Below are 9607 nucleotides of genomic sequence, written 5' to 3' on the forward strand. Positions count from 1 at the left end.
CCCCATTTACTGGAGTTTTCTTTAACTTCTAAATTTCTAAAATTACTTGAAAAATTAAAAAAAAAAACTACAATGAAAAATTGACAAGAAGAAAGAAATTTGAAGGTTGTGGATATGACACGAGTTAAAATAAATAAAGAGTTAACCTTAGAAGGAAAATGACCCCTTGAAATAAAATGAAACTCAAAACTTACAGCCATTGGCATCAACTAAAGAATCAGCAAATTGAAAATGGTGGTTGACAATAGCATGGAGGAAAAGGGGCGTTAGAGAGTAGTAGGGAATTTGGGTAAATTGGAAGGGGAGGTGAACCATGAGAGACTATGGACTCTGAAAAACAGTCTGAGGGGTTTGAAGTGGCGGGGGGGTGGGAGGTTGGGGTACCAGGTGGTGGGTATTATAGAGGGCACAGCTTGCATGGAGCACTGGGTGTGGTGAAAAAATAATGAATACTGTTTTTCTGAAAATAAATAAACTGGGGAAAAAAAAAAAACAAGTTTAAAAAAAAAAAAAAAAAGAAAATGGTGGTTGAACCAGTGGCACCAATTCTGTCCCCTTGATTTTTGCCTTCTTTCTTGGGTTCTTTATGATTCTATTACCATGAATATGCTGTTCCCAAGACTTTCCTTTGACATGCAAACAGCCATGCCTTGATTCTTTCAGCCTAAATCTAAATCTGTGGGCCCTTGGTCTAAACTAACACTTGAGTTAAATATGGATTCTCTTAGTAGCTACTTCCATCATATTTCACATTCTGGACATTCTTAGTCCCAATCTAAGTACAAGCTATCAGTGTCTTCCCTGACCTATCATTTCTACTCCACCTGACAGATTATTCATTTACATTCTAAACCTCTACACAGAACATTTCTTTTACTATCTAGAAAATGTCCCTCTCCAGGGTGCCTGGCTGGCTCAGTCAGTTAAGCATCTGCCTTCAGATCAGGTCATGACCTCAGGGTCCTAGGATCAAGTCCTGCAATGGGTTCCCTGCTCAGTAGAGAACAGAACCTGCTTTGACCTCTCCCCCTGAAGCCCACCCCCAATTTGTGCTCTCTATCTCACTCTCTCTCTAAAATAAATAAAATCTTTTTTAAAAAAAAGAAAGAAAATGTCCCTCTCCAAGAAACCACTTTTTCTTTAGCCATCTCAGGTGGAGGATGTCCATCCTTTTGGTGTTAATATGCCAAATATACTCCAATAGAATGAGTGAGAAATTTTTAGTCTGAATATGATTGGAAGCCAGAGTTTTTGGACAGAGAAGTGATATGGTCTGTTAAATATTTGGGAGAGAACATGCTGGATATTGTAAAGAAACAAGAATACATTGCAATAATCCAATTGATTGACAACAGTGTCTTGGACTAGAATGTTAATGATAGAGGTGATAAAAGTGTCAAGACACTGAATATTTTTCAAAAGTGGAGCCATCAGTACAGATGTTGAATTGGTTGAGAATTTAAGAGGAGTCAAATATTTCTCTGGGGGTGGGGGGTGTGGGTTTGTGTGTGTGTGTGTGTGTGTGTGTGTGTGTATCCCCAGTTAGGTGGGCAAAAGACAGTGTTACTCATTGAGAAGGGAAAGGCTGGAGAAGGAGGGGATTGTCTGGTAGGGGTGTTGTATAGAAATTCAGAAGTTTTGATTTGGACATTTAGGTTTGAAATGCCAATTAGACATTCATGTAGAGATCTTTTTTTTTTTTTTTAAAGATTTTATTTATTTATTTGACAGAGAGAAATCACAAGTAGGCAGAGAGGCAGGCAGAGAGAGAGAGAGAGGGAAGCAGGCTCCCCGCTGAGCAGAAAGCCCGATGTGGGGCCTGATCCCAGAACCCTGAGACCATGAATTGAGCTGAAAACAGAGGCTCAACCCACTGAGCCACCCAGGCGCCCCCTCATGTAGAGATCTTAAAAGGGCAGCTGAATTTTCAAATCTGAAATTAAAGATAGAGGTTAAAGTTGTAGATTTAGGATTTTTCTGGTCATAGGTGCAGAGAGGGAATAAATATATCTAGAGAAGATTAATAATGTAGGAACCATAGATATGCATATAGAAGGGATGTGGTAAAATAATAGAAGAGACTGAGAAGAAGCAGCTAGTGAAATAGGAAAACCAAGAAAGAATAGGGTTTTTAGCAGGAAAAAAACCCCAAAATATTTCAAGCAGGAGGAAATGATCAATTAATGCTGATAAAGCAAAATGAAGATGTAGTAATAGACATTTCCAGGAAATATGTCTTGGGATTTTTGGAGTTTTTAGTGGGGACATCTCATTTCCTTGCATTTAATTGAGGCTCTTTAGAGAGCTCTATTGTTGAAGAAAGTAATATTTTTCCAGTTACCAAAATGCCCATCTTAAATGAGAATCTAAATATAAACAACAGTGAACAACAACAAAAGATAACATAATTAGGAATAAACAAAACAAGAAAAGACAGGACCTGAATGAAAACAGCTTAAAAACTTTCCTGAGAGATATTAAAATGGAATAAGGGTCCTCCAAAGATGTCTCTGTTCTATTCCAAGAGCCCATGAACAAATTATTTTACATGCCAAGAGGGACTTTGCAGAAATGATTATGTTAAGGATCTTGTGAGGGGGGAGATTAGCCTGGATTATCCAGGTGGCCCCAATGTAGTCATGGGGTCCTCATGAGACAGAGGCAGAGGCTTCAGAGACAGAACTCAAGAACTATAGGATAATAAATTTGTATTGGTTTAATCCCCTGTGTTTTTGGGAATAGAAAACCAATACAGATTTTACAAGACTTGAAAAATGGGGGAAAATCTCTTATCATATATACAGAGATAATTCTGTTTATGCCTGGAATCATTTCTGGTAGGACTCCCAGTTTGTTGGTAAGACTTGGAAGAACCCTAAGACAGAGCATTTTCCTTCATATTTTATCTTCTTGTGTTATTGAAGTCATTTTTTAAAAAAAATCAACGATAGGCATGTATTAATTTTTATAATTTTTGCATGTACATTACTTTTTTTTTAATGCTACACATTAGATGAATTTGAACCAATTCATTTCCTGTCACTGCAGAAGGGCAGTTGTCTCACCATTAGTGCACCAGACTGTTTCTGCCACTGGGTTGGACAAGCTTGAGCAAGAAAGAGGTGGGCAGTTGGCTTGTATTGATGTGCTTAAAGGTAAGCAGTCACACATTTCACCTTGGCATAGAAATATACAGAATGTAGAATCACAGAGAAAAAAATATAGCTGAGGTTTCCAAGCTTTTGCCAGATACGCTGTAATCCAACTAATAAGGAATCAGAAAATAATAGTGTTCTCTTACACTTAGACATGATAATAGCTTTGAGGCAAATTTTGTATGTCTACCGGTTAGTATTCATCTTATCCTAGAAAAAAATTGAAATGATGGAGAAAAAAAGGAATGATATAAAAGTTCCTGAATAATAGCTCAATAGCTTTGATAGAACTGGCATTTGGATAGAGACCTGCTGTTGTTCGGTGTACTGCATTTTGTCTGAATGATAAGTGGGTGATGTGTGAAAAAGCATAAATGTTGTTGGTTAGCAAGTGGCATGTTTTGCTTAATGCAAATCACTAAGACAGAAATCATTTTTGTAAACCTTCAGCATTTCCATTTTATTATAAAATGACGCTACTGTCAACGATCAAAGCAATAACTGCACAACTAAAAAGAATGAGGTACAATCAACCAGGCTTTTCTATTTGGGGACAATAAAATAATTTAAAAAACTAAAATTTTTTTTTTATAAATATTTGTTTCTTGCGTTTCTCAACGATAAACTATTCTGATTGCGACTCAATCACTAGTAGTCTAAGTAATTGCTGTCTTTTCCCAGAAGGCCACACATATTTTGCCATATTTTGCTGTTGTCCTCATGCCATCCTCTGGTTACCTTACTGTGGTTCAAAATAACACATTATACAAAATAATACAAGATTTAAGTTTTATTTGAGACGATTAGAAATTTATAACAACTGGGCACCTGGATGTCTCAATCGGTAAAGCGGCCAACACTTCGTCTTAGCTCAGGTCATGATATCAGGGTTCCGGGATCAAGCTCCAATCAGGCTCTGCCCTCAGTGGGGAGTCTGCCTGAGGAGTCTCCCTCCCTCTTCCTCTGTCCTTGTCCCCACTTGCTCTCTCTCTCTCTAAAATAAATAAATTTTTTAAATGTTCATAATAATTCATCGATTTGGATTCCCTAATCACAGTTTTTATATGAACAAACACAATTCAACAGTTTACCCTTACACATTTTTTTCTCCACAAAGGAGTTTCATGATATTTTACAACAATGGCCTAAAAGACTAAACGTATTTATTTTTTAAATATGGAAAGTTCACTTGAATGAAAAATACTGTGTATTTCACTACTATTCCACCGAATTTAAATATGAAAAGTATGGGTGCCTGGGTAGCTCAGTCAGGTAAATGACTGCCTTCTGCTCAGGTCATGATCCCAGGTCCTGGGATCCAGGCCAGCATCAGTCTCCCTGCTCAGCGGGGAGTCTGCTTCTCCCTCTCCCTCTGCCCCTTTCCCCATTCATGCACTCGCTCACTCTCTCTGTTGCTCTCTCTCTCAAATAAATAAATAAAATCTTAAAATAAATAAATAAATATGAAAAGTATGTTTTTGGAAATGTACAATGTTTATCACAACCAAAGAATATCTTTATGGTTTTTTTCTATTTTTTTTCTTTTTTCCAAAGTTTTCATTTAAGGCGAGGACTTTTAAAAGTGATGAAATAGCATTTAAGTGTTATTAAATATTAGGAAACCTGAAGAATACAAATTCAAAAGGTAAATATTGCATAAAGGTACTGTTTGAGTCCTCAAAAGAATATATTTTTCCTTTCTACATCGCAATTCCAAAAGAAAATAAATAACGAAACTGTATAGTTTCCTTGGACAGGGCTTTTGCCACTATATTGATTTTACTTTATGAAATAGGATTTGCAAAAACAAGCACATGGAGCTTTGCCTGCAATGAAGATGCGCCCCCACCAGCAGGCTCAGGCAGTGACTGCACTGTAATCTGCAGACGGCACTTTCCCTAAAAATTTTACATGCTTCCCTCTCAACAATGCTGATAAACAAAACAATAGAACATTTTAAAATAGCCTCGTATATCAATTTTCATAAATTAGCACTAAGATATGAAAGTTTATAAACAAAAATGATTTCAAATTTAATATTTTTCTCAATGTCACCAATCTTTACTAAGGTAATATTTCCTTTTTCCAGGCAGAAAAAGCTTGCCGATGCAGCACACTGCAAAGGGTGCTATTGCCTTGCTCGGCCCAGCTGACACAACACAACATTGACTACAATAGCCATTTGGACATCTTCCCCTCTCTGTACTTGGGAAATGAGAATCTATGCTACATATAATACAATTCACGAAGCACATTTGGAGATTGAAGGATACACAGTAGGGTGAACATCGGTTTGGCCCTCTCCACACTAAGGAGATGGTGACATTCTTAGGTAGATATAATGGCTTCCAGGCTGGTCTAGCTTCATCTTCCATGTATTGTTCTCAATTTTGCCTGCCTCCTACTTTCTGAGTATACTCTTTTAACTATTCTGGAAAGGGATTGGGAAACACCCAATTTAAAGATGGAGCAGACGTTACTGGGGCTAGTCACATGCAATCAGTTACTAGAGCTGAGAGTTTCTTTCTTCGACGAGAGAAAGAAAGAGGAACAAGTCTTCCGATAAACTCTAAACATGCGATATTGAAAGAAGTGAATCATTTCCTCTCTTCAATCAGTGGGGCACTTTGAAGCTACTTGACCATTTACTTTAACTTTAGATCTTTGTCTCAAAGCTTTCTAAAAATATTGTTTCCAATCTATGATGTATTATTTTGCAATCTATGCTATATTGTTTTATTTAAGGCAAAATCTTGAAATGCTTCAGGTTTTTATAAAAAATTTAGTCACGTTGATGTTCAGTAATGAATTTATTCTTGCATCCTGTCATAAACATTTATTTAATGTCTACTACATAGAAAATACTGTGCTGGCACTAGGGATACAAAGTATAAGACTGACCTGATACCTGCTTTCCTGGAGCTTTTTTCCCCAAATGAGTTATCGACATGAAATAGCTCTGCTTTGCGGCCATAGTGATTCCCTCCTATAGAAACTGCCCTGAGCACTTGAGATGCTAAATCTTAACTGCGAGGCCTAAAGAACAAATACCCTTTGGTTCTCTGCATTTTTCTTTACTGCAAAGGTTGCCAGGTAGTGTCACTTGGGCCCCAAAGGATTATACAAGTTAAGCAAATATTTCAGTACAGAGAATCTTCTCTTGCAGTTATCATGGATTAGTTAAGTAATACTAATTCCCCAACAACACTGTTCATATTTTAATTACCACGGTATATTAACTTTGGATTATTGTATAAAATCCAAATGTCACTGCTAGCTCTTTAGTCCTCAAATCGCTATGTAAACGACTGAGGTTCCTCATGATTAGTGATCACATCACATCTTTTTTTTTTAATTTTTAATTTTTTTAATTACTTTTCATTGTACTAGAATTCATTGTTTATGCACCATACCCAGTGCTCCACGCAAAATGTGCCTCCACAATACCCACCACTAGACTGTCCCAATTTCCCACTCCGGGCCCCTTCAAAACCCTCAGACTGCTTTTCAGAGTCCATAGTCTCTCATGGTTCATCTCTCCCTTCAATTTCCCTCAACTCCCTTCTTCTCTCCATCTCCACATGTCCTCCATATTATTTCTTATGCTCCACAGGTAAGTGAAACCATATAATTTCTTATGCTCCACAGATAAGTGAAACCATATAATCTCTCTGCTTGACTTATTTCACTCAGTATAATCTCTTCCAGTCCCGTCCATGTTGCTACAAAAGTTGGGTATTCATCCTTTCTGATGGAGGCATAATACTCCATAGTGTATATGAACCACATCTTCCTTATCCATTCATCCGTTGAAGGGCATCTTGGCTCCTTCCACAGTTTGGCGACTGTGGTCATTGCTGCTATGAACATTGGGGTGCAGATGGCCCTTCTTTTCACTACATCTGTATCTTTGGGGTAAATACCCAGTAGTGCAATTGCAGGGTCATAGGGAAGCTCTATTTTTAATCTTTTTTTAAAAAAAAGATTTTATTTATTTATTTGTTAGAGTAGGAGAGAGAGCATAAGCAGGCAGAGTGGCAGGCAGAGGCAGAGGCAGAAGCAGGCTCCCCGTGGATCAAGGAGCCTGACGTGGGACTCGATCCCAAGACAGACACTGGGATCATGACCTGAGCCAAAGGCAGCCGCTTAATGAACTGAGCCACCCAGGCGTCCCTCTATTTTTAATTTCTTAAGGAATCTCCACACTGTTCTCCAAATTGGCTGCACCAACATGCTTTCCCACCAACAGTGTAAGAGGGTTCCCCTTTCTCCACATCCTCTCCAAAACACATTGTTTCCTATCTTGTTAATTTTGGCCATTCTAACTGGTATAAGGTAGTATCTCAATGTGTTTTAATTTGAATCTCCCTGTACATCACATCTTTTAAAGTCTGTTGGTGATTGGTCACTGTATACCTGTTTTTCTCTTCATGCCCAGACATCAGACCATATAGCTGCATTGCATTTCTGTCTCCCAGTGATAAACCCACCTGACATTTTACAAAAATGAATAACTGAAAGAGGAAATTGGTCAATAAAATGCAAGTTCAGCAAAGAAATGAAAAATGATAATGCAGGAAATGGACTTATAGAAGAGATAGCTAATGATGGGAACGTTAACACTCCTGCTGTTTGAGAGACTCTAGCTATGTAGCCAGCTGGACTTGCTAAGGTGACCTCATCAACATAAATGGGGAAAGTGGTTGTGAGGAGTATTCCCAGAAGAAGTGACACTACTAATAAACTTCACATTAAAGAAACTTTCAGAGATATTTCATGACGTCAGAAGCACTAAACATAAAATGTTGGGAGCTGATCCAAATTTGGAAGGAAGTATGAAGACTTACAAAGGCATAAAAAAGATGCACACTTTGTATCATTACACAGTAAGTTTTCCAATAAGACAACAAGCACTTTCCAAACCATTATTTTTACAACTTTTTCCCATGTATTTAAAAAAAATTCTTATTAAAGTATAATTAACATACAATGTTATATTAGTTTTAGGTGTACTATATATTGATATGACGGTTTTATACATTACTCAGTACTCAACACAGTAAGTGTGGTCACCATCTTGTCACCGCACATTATTACAATATTATTGACTATGTTCCTTATGCAGTACTTTTCATATATCTAATTTAATTGATTTGATAACTGTAAGTTTGTACCTCTTAGTCTTGTTTATGTTTCACTCATCCCCCTACCCACCTCTTTCTAGCAAACTACTCTTGATAAGTTTTTTCCAAAGAAATAAAATACATTAATTCTCAATGTTTCTGATGTTTTACATTATGGTGCATTAAATAAATAGATAAATAAATACTAGTTTTATTATTTTTCATTTCCCAACACATTTAGGGCAAATGATGAAAAAAATCTTGTTAATGTTTTAACAAAAATTTTTTGAAGATCACAGAACAATTGTAGTTTTTACTGTTAATTTTTAAGAATTCTTTGTATGGCTTCAGCTTAAAGCATTCATTTGTTTTATAGTCTGGCACTACTGTGCCAAGCAGAGACTGCTGGTATAGATTTTAGCTTACTCTCTTCATAGGATTCATCATGCATGGGAGGACGATCCAAAAGTGGTTCAAATACTGGCCATCAAACTCATAACTCACATTCCTCTTTAGTGACTAAGCACCAGCAATGCTTCTCAGCCCTTCTGCAAAAAATAGTTTCATTGGGCAGTTCCACTATTTTGGTAGGCATAACGGAGTATGCCTGAAATGTGGAAGGACATATCGGTTAAATTATTTTTCCAGGCAACTCTTCAGCTCCTGTGTATGTAGAATCACTTCTGATAGGACTGATTTCAACAGCTCTCTAAACATTTGAAGTCATGACTACATTCACAGTGGTAGACATTGCTCCAGCTGAGATCCTTGCTCGATAAGAACTATAGTATAAAAGAGGAAAGTATTTATGTAACATAAAAATGTGTTAGAATCCTAGGTATCAATGCACAAAAGCTCCAGTAATACTTACTTTGAGATCAGTAGAAAAATATCTTTATTTTTATGACCTAGAGATAAATAATCTTGATTTTTTGTGGTATATATAATGTCGTATATATATTTTTTAATGTAGGATAAATAGTATCTTGATTTTTTAACGTAGTATAATGTAGGATATTTTTAACGTACTATAGAAAATATTATCCATTAGAAAAGAATAGTCTTCCTTTTTTCTTAGGAATCTCCCACACATTTAAATCACACTGAATATTTTTCATCTTCATGGTCACCACTTAACTGCAGTTTATTTCTCACTTCCTGATGTCAAAGCACTAAAAATAAACTCAAGAGAGAGAGAAACTCAAATTCGTTTTTGTTTACTTTTTGGTTTACCTTCCATAAAATGGAGCAAAAGCAATGTGGTTTTTTTTTTCTCTAGCTAAAATATATTCACATGATTCAACTTCTGACATTTATAGAGATAGACCA

Source organism: Neovison vison, chromosome 11 (assembly GCF_020171115.1).
Source record: "Neovison vison isolate M4711 chromosome 11, ASM_NN_V1, whole genome shotgun sequence".
Taxonomy (NCBI): Eukaryota; Metazoa; Chordata; class Mammalia; order Carnivora; family Mustelidae; genus Neogale; species Neogale vison.